The 16,102-nt window shown below is 38.2% G+C and overlaps 1 long non-coding RNA gene across 1 annotated transcript; it reads right to left on the reverse strand.

Annotated features, from left to right (window-relative positions):
• Positions 1-3,272: 3,272 nt before the first annotated feature.
• LOC114140333 (uncharacterized) lies at positions 3,273-3,682 on the reverse strand. The gene is made up of 2 exons (XR_003594559.1): positions 3,446-3,682; positions 3,273-3,369 (listed from the first exon to the last, which is right to left on the reverse strand). It is a non-coding gene; the product is annotated as an uncharacterized LOC114140333 (long non-coding RNA).
• Positions 3,683-16,102: the final 12,420 nt, after the last annotated feature.

Genomic DNA, 16,102 nt, shown 5'->3' on the forward strand with positions numbered 1-16,102 from the left:
ATAGAGGTAGCCATTTTCCATTGTGGTTTGTGTGCTTGGAAATTTGCATGATCTTCCTGTGTAAGCATGGTTCTTACCTGTTAGGTTAATCGGTTGCTCTAAATTGCCCTTAGGTATTGTCGTGTGTGGTTATGGTTATTCGTCTTTGTAATGGACTGCCAACCTGTCCAGGGTGCACCCAACTTCTCGCCCAATGGCTACTGGAAATCGGCACCAGGACCCCCCACAACCCCACAACTGGAGATTGTTTTGTTTTTTTTATTCTCCTTGCCGTAAAAGTTTCACTCTTTGAGGCCTTAGAAACCTTGTGTTGTTTGAAGTAGCACAACAAAATCACACTTCCAAATTTACTGATCTCACCTCAGAAAGCAGGTGTGTTCGTTTTGAATAATTGTTGTGTAAATTACATGTTCATTATTCCCGATATCCCAGGAGATAAGCAATCATCCACGATACCCTCTGTGTTCACTTGCTGTTTAATTTGATGCAAGCCATTTATCAACCAGCTGTTTCCAATGAGGCCTACGATTAAGTACCTGCGGTAATAAATGAGACTTTATCATTCATGAGAAGAATTGTGTAGTGAGGGGAAAACGCTGACAGCAAGGTAGATTAATTATAGGTCAAAAGAAAAGTCAAGATCATGAGGAAATTATTGAGGTCAATCAAGCATGGAAGAGAAATTAGAGAGAGGTTGTGTATGTTTAAAGAAAACTGAAATATATTCTCTTGACAAGGTCATTATGACTATTGGACAATTTCTAATCACAACGTGCATTTTGGAACAGTAAGAATCTCTTTTTGGTGATAAGAAAGCTTATTAGATTTATAACTTTGCAAAAGAGTTACTTGAACATTTTCATGTTGGGCAAAGTTTGCATGTTGACTTTAAAAGTCTGGAGAAATACTTTGGGACACTTTTCTAATTGTTGGCTTTTCATCTTTAGGTGGACGGCTGTGTCTCAGTTGGTTGGTAGGCTGGTTTGTTGTGCTTTTATTTTTGGATATTGTACTAAATTGTTTCTTGATCTTCATTATACTGTCTGTTCACTGATGTTTTATGAAAAACCTTCACAAAAGAGTTGCATTTATATTCAAATTACACATAGCTGAACTCTGTTGGAGCCAGTTAGTTGCAGTGGGTTTTGTTTGTCAAATGCTTCATCAGGGTTTTTATAAAACACGTTTCATTGTTTTTCCAGTTTATAAATTTGCCCTACTTTGTGTTGGTCTATCACGTAAACTCACAATAAAATAAAATGTATAGAAGTTGGAGGTTATGTGATTTACTTTTAATTTACTTTTGTGATGCTTTATATGTTCAGTCAAAAATGACAGAATTAAATTGTTGCTGCTCTTCTTGTGACCTAAATGGAATCTGTGTACGCAACACCAGCAGACGTTTCTTTAGCATCAATAGATACATGTGAGATGACCTTGTGAATAAGCTTCAAGAACACAGTAGAATGCCAAAAGCCAGCTAAGTAAATTATGCATGGATCCAAGAACCATTGGGAAATATTCTGACACATTCTATGTTCTGTGAATACATTAAGACTCGGCTTACGTCTGATGAGGTGCAATAGGAATGTGAAAACAAGCAACCAAGAAATCAGGTGTTAAAGGGACAACGGATTTCACAATGGTGTCAACAGAGATCTGCAACCAAATGCCTTAGGCAATCCAGTGAGGAGGGGAAACTGAGCTGTCAACTTATAACTGCCTGTTGGCAAGTTGATCTGATAGCATGAAAGAATGCCAGACAGGAGTGGTGCACCCAATCACCACAAAGGACAGAGGGTCCTTTCCATGACTCTGTTCCCACTCAGGCAGAGCTTTACTGGCATACTAAGGTGAGGGACAATGTTAAATTGTACAAACCCGTGGCTATGAATCAGTTATATTTACACTGAGCAACTGACAGGTGAATTTAGACCAAGCAAAATCCTCCCACAGGTGACTACTGGAGCAAAACACCTGTGGGAGGATTTTGGTAAATCCTTACCCCACTGGATTTTTTGGTTTCACTTTGACATAGGCCAACTGGCAGGTAGAGCATAAATGTCCTGACACTGGCTATGGAGACAAATACTTTCACTGACTCACTTAGGGTCCTTCACTGTTAGTATAATGTGAAACTAATTTGCTTTTGTTTTCCTGATATACAGAAGGGCCCAAGTTTGAGGTTTAAAAGCAGTGTTCCATGCTTCTTGATTGTAGATTGCATAGAAAGTCTTTTGAAACTATGAACCATCTCCGTGTTCAAGACCACGTCTCAGTACATTGTCAATTATGAGTGGTCAACTGTAAGCTTTAGATAGAGGAATTTAAGAATTGTTACACATTAATGACCCACAGGCACTCAGGAGTAAGAATTAATCTTTATTACAGAAATAGTGAATGTCTTTGGTTGAGGGTGGAACTGGAAACCAGGAGCTCTGCAAGGTCAGAGATGAGGAGGAAGTGAACATGCTACATAAAAGAGCTTACTGAGGATTATTGTCAGGGAGAGGTGCGTGGAATGTGGCTGATGGTCTTCATGGTATGAAAGAGGTCTGAGACGGCCCTGGGCCGTATGAGCAGGGTTGCAGGTGTCCTTGGCGTCTGACCTCATGCTCCTTTTGACAGGTGTGACCGATCTGTTGATTTGGAGCACAGAGTATTTAAACCTGGCCGTTTCTATCTTCGGAGTTGCCTTCAGCGTCCCCTCTGCCTCCTGTCAGGCCTCAGCTCCCCTCCTCATGCACATTTGAGTTTGTCTTTTGCACCTCAACACTTCTATATGCATTCAAACACATCCAAGCGTTTGCATTATGCCACTGACACCGACTTTCACAATCCATTGTAGTTTGTTTGAAAATGAAAATATTCATTTTCTGCACCTTAACCACTGGATGGTCTCCCGTTTTTGTTGCTATTCTAGGAATGTGTGCTTTTTCCTGTATTCTTTGTATGAACCAAAGGTCTACAACACCAGTCTTAAAGTACCAGTTCCCTTTGGCGTTAATTCATCTTTTGCGCCAACTCACCTGAATCACAAGGCTGACCTACCATTTTGCTAAAGGTCTGATCATTAACCAGTCATTTGAATCAGGGGTTTTGGAGCAGGGATGCCACCAAAAGTCACAGGACAGTGGGACTCATGGATTGGAATTGCAGACCACAAAAGAAAACAAACATTTGTCCCACCTGACAAGATTATTAGCTGTCCCAAGGAGAATACTGTAGCAGTCTCAAAAGAAACAACCCATTTATTTTAAGCAGTCAAGCCATAAACTAAATACAATTTATTCAAAAAAAATTAAAATCAGATTGCTTAATCCAGATGTGCAAATTCAGGAAGCCTGGAACTCCATGGCCAGCTGCATTCTGGAAGAAACATGGAAGTTAGAGGAAAACTGAACAGGAATGAATGATTGAAAAAAAAAAAAAGTTTAACACTTACAGTTGCATGGAGAAACTGGGTTTTGAAGGGGGTAGGTAAACAATCCTGGTCACAATCTAGTAGGGTTGTTGTTGGGGAATCCAGACCTGGTACCGGATGACTTGTGAGAGGATGGCATGAGAGCTGGCAAGACGTTGCAGAGCTGCAGTGAAGATTAAAAGTAGACAAGGGCTTCTAGAAAAAAAAAGGTTGTATCAACAAAATTTAGACTCTGTTCCTCTGAAGACAGGCATACACACACACCCATGGTGACTGAATATTAGGGGGAAAAGGATCATCCAGCAGCTCCTTAAATTCCCCAAAGATAATGAGTTGATTGAAGCCAGGTGTAGAAGTTGCAATCAGGTAACTACACCACAAGAACACACACACATCCCAAACAGGATTCTGACATATCTTTTTTTCCATCTATGCCTAGTGACTAGGCATTGATAGGTTTGTGTTGGTTGTAAGTAAACTGCTTGCTTGATATAACAGAACATATAATCTCTTGTCAAGGGGATGGGAAAATGAATTTTGATCAGTCCAGAGTTTTCAAAAAAATAAGCACATTTTTTGATGTATTTTGCTGACACACATTTTTAAGTTTACCAGGTGCATAAAAAGAACAGCTTGTAATACATTCATCTCTGAAATGCATATTACCAGAGTAATTCAACCAAAATCTGTTCAGTCATTGTTTTAGTTAATCTGGGAGAGGGAGCAATATGTTCCCTCATCAACAGGATGAGTCAAAGCGAAACCCCAATTTCATCTTCTCGGTTTTATTTCCACGCTGACGTTCTAATAAGTTAAACTGATGGACTCATTTTCATTGCAGTAATAGAAAAATAAAAGATCTTTTACGGCTTCTCTGAACTTTACAACCTTCTTTCACATCTTCCTGGAGTGAAATATCAGTGGACTGTGCTATGTCTCATTGAGGTGAGCTGCACGGCGAAGTGGAAACAACTTGATTGAGGGGTGACTTTTGCCATTAAAAAAAAAAAAGCTGCGGTCTTGATAACACTCTAAAAAACAGGCAGTTTGGAAGAGTGATGATTAAAATTTGAACAGAGATGCAAAGGCAGAGCAGCAGTGGGAGAAAAATAGTTGGAGCAGGGAGCAATGGGTCATACGCAGTGAAAAATTCACTCGACAGCCAAAATCTTTCACCTGCCCTTAGACTGATGTTGACTCTAAATGTAGTTCAAAGAAGCATAAATCCTTAAGAAGTTTCTTGATGAGAAACATTGATTATCTGGTTCTAAAAAAATGAAAAATCAAGGGACTTCAGGTTTTAGTAGCATTTAGATAAAGATTTCAATTTTTTTCCTCTAGATATGAACATAAATGAACATAACATTAACAAAATAATGTTAATAAGTACATTTGCATTAAGAAATTAAACCCCGCAAAGAAAAAACTGAACATTCTTACCCATTTGATCTTAAGTTAGACTTGTAAGTTTTCAGTCTGAAAATACATTAAAAGGAATACAGTTAGTATTACAGTTTTTGAATGTGCCCCGTTTGAAAGATAGGCAAGTGAAAGGCCCATGTTAAAAGAATTAAATGCAAACGTCGTTGCAGCGTTTAGCCAATTATTTGAACTCACAAGACTTGGAGCCTTGTATTCGCGACTGATTCAGGAAATGATTTGTCCCATGTCATTGCCTGCATCATCATCACAAGCCTTGATATGCGCCATCCTGGTCCAAGACCACTCATTAACACCTTATTTTATGTTTGCAAATGTCTCAAAGGTGTATCCTGAGGGCTTGTATGCGGGTCAGGCAGCTTTTCAAAAAACATGAACGCTTCGACCCATAGGAAGCGGTTGTCAAACTAAAAAAAAAAAAAAAAAAACTAAGCTCCTTTATTACAACTGCATTTGTTGCATTGATTGATAGAGGTATGCAGGGGAGAACTGTGACCTACCAGTAGGTGGCGGTAATGCTTACCTGTTTTTTTGCAATAAAAAATATGTTTAAAAATGGTTTTGATTTGTTTTTTTATATCAGAAAACCTGACAATGTGATGTCTGAATTATTAGACTGTTAACAGGCCGTCACAAGCCACAATAGTATTAAAAGATGGTTACCCCTTGTTTTTTTGTTTTTTTTATCTAAACTTTCATTCCCATAGTGTGAATATGGGAGCACTCTTTGGTATGTGGATCCACTTATATGTACATTTTTGATCTTACTCGTAATGTGCATATTTCTTCTGTACTAGACTGAAACTACCAACGTTTAGGAAAAATTAGCTAAATTCTTGTATTTCACATACATTCTGCTGACTTTAAAAATAATACAACAGATTGCCATATCCTTTGTTCTTCAATATCACTGTAGTCAGAGTTGAAAGTCGTCTTAAAAATGCTCAACATTTCTTTAAAATTGTTTATTTTGACCACAGATGCTTTTTGGTCACTGACATTACCATTACTGCAGGCAAACCTGAACATTTTATGCCCATGTATCCTGCAATTACTAACATGAAAGGGCTTTGGATGCCCCATGCATCGCTGTTCAAAGGTGAGCCATTCACAGTTTGACATCAGGAGGTTATTACAGATCCAAACCGGAGCACAGCAGCCAACAGCTATGAATTTAAAGAAGGTAATATGAGATGAATGATGACTAATTCAGGATAAATGACTGCAAACATCATACATAAATGCATAAATTGGTATTTTAAGATACAATAATCTTAAAATCCCAAACATGCCTCTTGTTCTTAAAAACAAACTGCCAGAAAGAAATTAATGTTTAGTACTTTTCATTAAATAGCTGAAAACAACCCTGGGTCATAAACTGGAGTATAAAGAATCCATGTAATTTGAATTTATGTACCTGTAAAATAAATCTTGGAATTGCTTCTGTTTCCAACATTAAACTTCTTCTTAAAACATAAAAGCTGACTTAAGCCAGGCTTATGCGAGTAGGGAAAGGAGGCCTTGCCTCTGTGAGTATCCATAATTCATTTTGCAGTTTTACTACACATAGCAGTGCACATTGTGTTATGGAGTAAGCAGCATGCTCATGGATGACTGATGAGCTCCGGCTTTGCCTACCAGCTTCAGCATGGCCAAACACAAGGATAGCATGGCATTGCATAAGCACGGAGAACACAGCTTTGCTCTTTATCCCGGGGCAAAGTGAATGCTTTCGGTTTGGTTGAGAAAGAAATAAAATAGTTGACACTGCTACACAATTTATCCTTTAGAGATTCCTGTTGTGATTTATAGGTTTTTGCAGTTTGGTTGTTGTTTAGTTTTTGTATTTGTTTTGGTACTTTGTCACTGATGGAGTTCCATACAAATTCATTCCTTTGTGTTGAAATTCTCCAGCATTCTGCTTTTGTGTATTGTTTTAGATTCTTATTCAAACATTAGTCTTGTCCTCTTGTGCTTGGTGTTATCTCCTCTTTATTTTATTTATTTATTTATTTTTGTAATTAGTCACATTATCTTGTTCCTGCACTGCAGTTCCTGTAGTGATGGGCAAATGAAGCCTCGTGAAGCAATGAAGCTTTCCAGCCCTTTGCTTGGCCCACAGGTTCACTACTTGATGCTTCATTCATCACTCACTAGTGACATCTGCTGCAGAAACTGTAACAGCCTTGTCACTCAGTTCACACTTCACAAAATTAGCAAATGCAATATTGTCACAAAGTTTTCATCAAACTCGTGTATATTAACATGAGTCAGTTAAGTCATATTTAATTGTCATATGTTTTAGTTATTAAAATGATTTGTAGCCAATCTAATCCTGGTATATGATGACCATCAATGGCTGTGTTGTGTTTTCTTTTATGTCATAGACTGATTTGACAATAAAGACATTTGATGTTTTAGTGTCTTGGGAGTGCAGTGCTTGTTGGGACATTTGCTTTTTCTTGGATTTCTAATTGGCCCTTATGTTTAGCTACATGCATAATTTTAGTCTTGCAACAATATTAAATCTGTTTCTGCTGTGCAATACTGACACATCTTTGCTAATCGGACTACAAATAATAGTGGAAATTTCCAGAGGGTGAGAAATTTCATTGTGAGCGATCATCTCAAAGTATTCCCAGATGTCAGATATTTTCCTCTTGGTGGCTCCATTTCAGACAATCAATCAACTTTATTTGTGTTTTTGCAACTTTATTGCATTTCAGCAACAATGCAGTTCAAATAGATTTACATCATAGAACCACACAAATACAGTCAAACACCATAATCAACAATTGAGAAAACAAGTATCAAATATTACATTTTGACGAGTGCCATCATCGATAGACATCAAATATGTTGGCCAATGTTTCTTTTATTTCAGCCACTGCTGAAGACAAATATTCCCTGATGCGCCACCAAATTACGTACAACACATGAAGCAGCACGGCTCATCATAGTAAAGGCACATCGCGCTTTTATTTTGAAAACCGACACGCAAAATGAAGCAGTGACGTGACCCAAGTAACGCGAGGCATCGGTTGTGGTAAGTCACGTGGTTTTCAGAAAGACGACGCAAGCGGGGCTTCATCTGACACGCCCCCTTTTTACTTGCACGCCTCTAAGCCTGTCTTCAGATGGCCCAGCTCTAATTTGCTGATTAGTCACACCTGCCAGTTCGTGTCTCTCATTCCTCACTGGGTGACGTGCTGTGCATTTGAGATTCCAAGATATTATTCTATAGTTTTCATTGATCTGAGTATTTTTTTTTTTTTTAACTAAACACTGTATCATTACACATTTTTATTCATCCTTGACTGTTGAAACTTCCCACTGAACTTCAAGCATCATGGATTACAAGCCTTTCCACTCCTCTTCCAGGCTGGAGGAACTTGATGCCCAGGTGAAATACAAACTGAGGACTTTGGACCAATGAGCAACAGTTCAGTTTTCCTTCACTTTGGCCCTTCACTTTGGTAAGAAATTATTTTTGAGTCAGAAACATTTCACATGGTTTTGTGGCTTTAGGAACACCTTAGAACTAAATGGCCATGTCTTGACTGGAATGTTTCACACCAATTAGGGAGACTTAATGATACAATAAAAATTTTATTAACCTGTGTTTTTTTTGTGCCACCACCAATATGAGAACTCTTGGTCCCACCAAAATTATTTAAAAAATCTTGTTTTCTTAATAATTCCTTACTGTAGATTGATGTTAACCCTCTACAAAACTTACAATTTTTTTGAGATGGTTAGATGGACATTACCATTAATTTTTATGGGTAATTCTGGAAGAGCTTCCCTGTGTTATTCCCACATTGTCGAAATTTGATGTGAATGTGTGCTCGGCACATTTCAGTATGTTCCCTTTGCTTTACACTTCTTGTGCTGATGGAAGCACTTTAACAATCCTTTCCACATTCTTTTTCCAAGCTGCTCATTTCAACCCTACAACCCCCCTCAGGTAGGTCCTTAATACCGTCATTGTCTCTCGTTACAGATGATTTTATGCCGTTATGTTCTGCCAGTGGGAGGGTTTCTGGGGAGCAATTCTTCTTGAAGGAATCCCACTCGTTCACATGATGTGTTCCAACATAGTGTTTGAGCTGGGAATTGTCCTGAGACGTGATGTATGGCGGTCAGAAGAGCAGCTGGCGAAGCCTCACTGTGGGTGAGTTACATACAGTACATGCAGAATGTTGGGAGATTTTCTTTTTCGTTTTCCTGTAGATAATAATTTGATTGAAATTTGAATCAAAGTGCTAAATAATGCTTTTGTTTTTGAGTGAGCAGAACTAAGCCTGAACAGTAACTGTGGATAATTAAGGCGGGGGGAAAAAAAAAATCAAACTGTTCCTCACAAATGGATCTTTTGGCACGTGAGGCAACAGGCCGCTGTGTCTGGTGGGTGGGCCAGCATTGTTCATTCATGATAAATGAGCATTACGCCTGAGCAACTCTGAACCGAATGAACATGCGTAGAAAATGGTTGCTGGCTCCAATAGCTGTGTTCTGCCAGGGAGACAAATAAGACTAAAGAGGCAACGCACTAGTTGGAGCATATCGTGATTTGTTTTGATGCTAAAAGCCATTTTTGTGAGGCTCCCATTTGTTCACCATGAAGACACTCTTGTTGCATCAACAGTCACTCCTTAAAGTTTTCCTTAAAAAAAAAACCCCATCACTTTTTAAACAACTGGCTTTTCCCTCCTCCTTCCTTCTCCTCCTCTCACTGTGTTATACAGTTACGCACACATTCAGTGAAATGAAGTCATATATGAATTGTTTTTTTTTCTTCCCAAATTGCAGACTGTCAGAGCAACAAATGAATTTGCTTGCACCCGCGAAGCAAAAATGAACGCGTTATTTTAAAGTTTCAATTTAAATTTCTTGTATAGATTGCTGTCTGTTGCGGCTGCCATTCCCATAATTATATTCCCCACATGATATTGTTAGCAATCAGGCATGGCTGACACAGCTGAAGTTTGTCATAAAGATCTTATTTCTCATCCATGGCTGCCAATGGACTTGGAAAAGGCATTACATTTGAATTAACATTTGCAAAAATATATCTATTTTTGAGATGTATTAAAGGATTCCTTGCATGCATCTCTTGATAATGTGCAAGAATAACAAGAAGCAAGAGGCTGTGTGTTCCTATTTATATTTCATTGGGTTTTGTTACTTTAATGGATTTTACGTCACTGCAGTGAATGGCAGAAATATACCACTCGAGTTATGTCGACATTTTGTTTCAAATTTTAATCTATTCAAATCCATTCAAAATTGTGATTTGTAATGTGACAAAAGTATATGTGGAGGTTTTCTGCTTCTTTTTTTTAAGGAAATGCATCATGTTGGCATGGATTCATCTGATAGATTTACTCACCTAATGCAAGAACTTTATGCAACCTTACAATCTGTAATGGAAATTTTCTAAAACAGCTATTTTAAAAAAAAAAAAATAATACAAACACTGACAAAACTAACAACTTAAAACAATAAAAAAAAAATCTTGCAGCAGGTTTTGTTATCACTGCCCATATAGTATATAGGCAGTGGTTTAAACTGATCTGAGTTCACAGGGCTTGTGCTACTGAAAAGGCTTTGTTGTTGCACAGAAAAGAAAAAAAATGAAGCATGAAAGTGGGTCAAACTTGCCAAGGCAAAACCAATTTCACTGTAAGATTCAACAAAGAGCAAACAATTGATTTCAAATTCTGTTATCCTCTAATTTTTTCATTGTGGGGATCTCGAGTTGTGACAGTACATGCTAAGTTAAGTGATCACAAGATGATTCAACAAAGCAACTGGACAATCTTGAGCTGTAACCACTGGACATAGAAATTTTTATACAGAAGCTATTTTAACCCAGAGCAATTCAGTCTAACCCTGTAGATGTTTTTTTTTCTTTTTTTCCCCAATTTTTCTGCATTTGCCATAAAAAAAATAAATAAAAAATACTTAACTTTGTAAGTCAGTTATTGGATTTGTGGATTTGAATATAGGCAATGATGTTTAATAATAATTTAAGCAAACTTTGCACCTACAGATGAATATTTATACTAATCAAAACACAGTTACACACAAAAGGTTTTCCCCCTCTGTTAAACATATACTATAATAAGAAAAGTGAGTGGAAAGCAAGGTGCCAACACTTGGAGATTGAAAAAAATATTTCCTCTGAAAAGCAAGAGATTTCCATTAAATGTACACTTAAACTTTGAAAAATCTGATTTCAAATTAATTGATTTACTAGTGAAAAACAGCAGTCCAAAGCCACCAGGCCCTGTGTGCACAAAGTAATTGCTCCCCTTGGGGTTTTATTAATTACTGATGATTAATCAACTTTTTTTGGATTTTATATTCAAGCTGGATTCAATTAGCAAGCCAAATCCCTGCAGGCCCTATTACTGAAATGCCTTTATAATCAATAAATCACTTAAGAGGAGTCAAACTCAAACTATGGTGGCCTAGTCAAACTCCAGAATTGAAACTGATTTTGGTGCTGTCGCATGACCGTAATGGGCATTTGAGAAGAAGATTACTAAATCAAAAATCCTCCAATCCGGCTGTAATAATAAATCGGCACCACCACAATAAACAGAAAATCACCCCACAGTGCATCATGAATCTCATTGTCAGTTCTGACAAATGCTTGATGACGGCAGTTACTGCAAATGTTGGCCAAACCGTTTATTAGGTTTAGGGAGCAATATGACCGGTCTGGTTTCGAAAGCTGTTTTTAATACATGAGCTCAGCATTTGAAAAATTCATTTTGTATTCATTATTTTCCGAGATTTTCTTTGAGGGTCTAGTGACCCTATTTTAACTGGAAATAGGGAGAGAGAAAGGAAAAGCATGCCACAAATTTCAGGACAGCAGCATACAGTGAAACAGTCTATCCACACTGTTGCAAAAGCTACTAATAATCAAAGCTGGCTGATGAGTTTGATATGCTGGTTGGCTAATCTTTAAAGAAAACCATCCGCTACAAATGACATGTTCCATCTGTAATCTTGCTGCGCTGTTAAAGGTTTCGTTTCTGTCCATCCATGACTGGCTCTTTCTCTGATTATTTCAGTACGAATTTGTCACATTGTTCAGAGTTTTTCATTTTTGTTGTTGATGTTCAATCGGGTTTATTCCACATAGAGGTTTCAAAGTGCAGACACCTTCATAGTACTTGCATTGTAATGCCAAATGGATCCCCCCATTTTGCTGAACAGTCTTTACAATGGGGGAAACAAAAGGCTTCCCTGAAGCTATACAACCGTATAGTTTCTTCGAATATATAATCTTTTCTTTTGAGATGTGCTTTCTTTGTGCTAGACAGTGAGACATGGAGTCATGCTGAGATGTCTCACTATAGTGTCTCTATATGCGCAGATCATGTTTGAGATCATTGATATTTTCAGGCCTTGATAGCGGTACATTTCTTCTTTTCTTTCACTGATACGCATTTCTATTAGTTGTTATCCAAGGAATGTAAATAAATGGAAGCTATTAAATAAATTTGCGGTCGCTGAAACCGAACAAACTCGGAAAAAGCAGAAATCTTACGAAGTATTGTTGCTGTAACACAAAACTATCTTACAAGTAAATTTTCATGTAAATAATATATCCACAAATAAAAAATGTCAGACTCTTTAGAGTTGATAGACGTGCCTCACAACAATATGGAGCTGCAATGGAACGACAACTTGTGAAATGGAGGAAATGTTGCACCCCAAACCAACACTTGTAATCAAATGCATGAGATTTTCAACCAAGCTTAAGGTTTAGCAGCCATCTTTGGTGTTTTGTTCTGCAGGATGGGAGCAGTGACAAATCTGGGGGTACAGCAAGAATCAATAAAGTCATTTACAATGGCGGAACCATTATTGTTCCACGCTCAAGGATGTTTGAGTCAATGAGGTCCAGGAGGTTGGTGACCAAACTCAATCATCCCTTCCGTGATACTTCAAGCGGGCATTGGAGCTCATCATTCAGCAGGATTCATTTCCTGGTGCGATGCACCCCATTTCTTTAGTTGGTCTGAAAGCCAGTCAGACTCGGATGAAGGAGATTGGTGCAGAACGCGTCAGAAGAGTAGCAGAGAGTGTGGATTTAATAAGCTGGAGTTTGAGTGTCTTCAACACCTCTTGTAATCAGTTGCTGGAGATTGACGATATCACACCTACATGGCTTCTTTTTCTTACATTTAACAGTGGAATATTGAAATTCAGATTTCTTTTTTTTCTTCCTTTTCGGACACTCAAATCATTCAGATCATCTAAAGGTTAATATTAGATAAAGAAACTGAGTAAATAAGCGCTGTACTTGGGTTTTATCGAAGATGGAGGGTCTGTTTAAACTTACCTGGAAGCAGTGATGGTTTGATGACATTTAAGCCTAGACTTTGATTAGGCCATACAAAACTGTTTACAAAGTGGGTGCTGGTGTTTGGCTTTTTTCCATCAAAGCACATAATCCTTTCTGAAGTCTGATTGTAAAAAAGTTCTGTATACTGTTTAAGCCACTAGTTATTATTTTTGCTCAGCACTGTCTTGGGGACACAGTTTTTACAAAACAGATTTTAACTGTTCTCCCATTGACACCATTTTTGCTCTGTTATCTTTTCTGTTTAATCATGAGCATTAAACTCAACTGAGTCGTATGAGGCCTGCTGTGATTTAAGTGATTTTTTTGGATTCTTCTGGTGACCTACTGGACACATTAGTGTGCTCTTGGAGTAATTCCCGTAAGCTAGCCACACTCGGAGTTTTACCTCTGCTCCATATTCTCTTTTTTTTTTTGTGCATGGGTTTATGACCATTGGGGACCTAATTTGTTTTAGCTAAGGACAAATGTGGTGTTCTATGAAATCTTTTAGCCTACTTTATGTCAGCAGACAAGTTTAAATTTAAGTAAAATCTCGTTCCCACATATCAGGCAGTCATCTGTATTTGGTCAGTAAGACTGACCGCAGTTGTCATGATTTAATAAGAGGGGTTACTTTTTTTTACATTGTGTCTAGTTGATTTGGATAGGTTTTTTTTGGACATTTCAAAATCAGGGTATTTGCACTTCTAATTTACCAAGGTTTAATAGAATAGAGGAAAAAATCCCAGCCCTCCAGCTTGGACCTAACTAAGACCACTTTACCACTGCCGCACATGTTAATTTTTCTGAGTTGAAAATAATTCCCTGCCTTGCCTGGGGCCCATGTTGGTCTTCTAGGGCCATCCACCCACTACTCGAAAGCAGCAGGGCTGCGACCTGTTGGATAGACAGTTTAGCTGACAGTAGTTCAAAGGTGAGAGGGCAACAAGCTAGAGCTGCAACCAGCTGCTCTGGGCTACATGTCAAGGGAGACGTAGGAGAGGAAAGCTAGAAAAGGACACCAAAGGGCCACATTATAGGAGCAGTTCATCATTTTGTAATGCGTTTCAGTGTTCCATTGTTGCTCCTTTAAAAAAAATAAATAAATACTGGACTTTCTGCACTTTCACCCAGAAGAATCTCCGTCCTGTTACTTTTTGATGATGAAACGGCTTTAGAGGTTACAACCAGACCTTTGACTTTTCATAATTAGTCAGATATGTTATCAGTTAATAGTTTGGTTTTGACTTGCCTTATGGCTGCAGCTATGTAGAGAAACTTGATGTAAAAGTGGTCAAGTAATACAGACTGTGCCACTAATGAGCTGTGTGTGAGCTGTGCTTTTGTGTGTTGGAGGAAATCGGAACACTGGCCTTTGTACTGTCAGATTTTTCTGTCTTTTAAGTGTCTAGTTCCCACTGTATGTGCTTCCTTCATTCACACAGTCATCTTCTGTGTCTTGCTCTGGTCAAGTTGTCTGTCAGGCAGGCACAGAGGCCCCAGAGCTCGTCCAGAGTAAACACCAGTCATGTGTCTTCGGTTCATTACTTTGTCAGAGGGAAGCAGGGGCCTCCAATATGAGCCATTAATCCTAAGACAAGTTGGGTCTTCTCGAGTTATGGTCATTTTTTATTTTTTTAGTTTTTAGAAAACTCTGCACTCTAGTAAATAGTTTTAGTGTTTGGATATCTTTTTTAAAAAATGGAGACCACTTGGTTCCATATGGTGCCTGCTTCAAAAATCCTATTTTGTTTTTTCAAAGAAATATTTTGAAACTGTGATTGTGCAAGTCTGTTTTCCTTTATTTGTGACCTTCTTGATGTGACTCTGATGACTCTGATTCAGGAATAATTATGGTTGCCTGGGCTGTCCGGGGAAGATTTGCCACAATTCTCGATTTATAGTTAATGGCTCCCTCTGTGGTTTTAAAATGGTTTTACCTTCGCCAGACCAATAAATGTCAATACCTTTTGTTTCCTGATCTTGAATGATGTTTAGATTAGGGAATGAATGGTGTGTTCATTTTTAAGATGTTTTCGCCATATGTAGTCACAATTTTTATTTAGGTAATTTCCTGATCCCATTGGTCTGAGTAATCAGGCCTGTGAGGGACTTTTGAAGTTGACCTCACCTTTAACTGATTAAACACATTCAATCAGATTTAACAATGGGTGAGTTACTTTTTCACAGTTTGTTTGGGATGTTTTGTTTCCCCCCTTAATAAATGTATTGCTTCTTGTTTTTACTTTAGCCACCTAAGTTTGATAAAATTTCTTGAGACCTTTTCGTGGGGGGAATAAAAGCAAGGTGTTGGTCCGATTAAAGAATGAATATTTTAGTTTACGTCCTTAAATAATTTACAACTTGTTTAACACTTAATGACACATGTAAACATAAAACATTGATGGAGTCTTTGCTAATCTGCCCACTCATTGGGTTTGATCGCCTTCACTAGCGCTGAAGTGACACCAGATAAATTCCAGCCATACAGAAAAAAGGAGAGATTCTTTGTTTACTGCATTGCTCCACGTAATTTCCCTATATCCTAAATGACCACCGCGGTATGACAAATGTTTTTTTTAATAATTTGCTTAATTTGTGTTAATATGTGTTTGTACAAAGCCACTCGATTGGCTCCTTCGCCCCGAACAACAACCCCTTTACTCATTTGCCGGTTTGTCACGCATACCAACAGGCCCCGAATCGATTGCGTCTTTTAATTGAAAATAGATGGAGATGTTTATATGCAGATTTGCTGGACCTCTAGCCCTGTTCGTCCTGCTGGTAAAGATTGCAGGTGTGTTCTCTGGTAAATGTGAACGCGTGTCAGTGTTGCCAATCCGCCGAGTGTATTTCTGAGGGGAAAGGGC

This window comes from Xiphophorus couchianus, chromosome 24, assembly GCF_001444195.1.
Source record: "Xiphophorus couchianus chromosome 24, X_couchianus-1.0, whole genome shotgun sequence".
Taxonomy (NCBI): domain Eukaryota; kingdom Metazoa; phylum Chordata; class Actinopteri; order Cyprinodontiformes; family Poeciliidae; genus Xiphophorus; species Xiphophorus couchianus.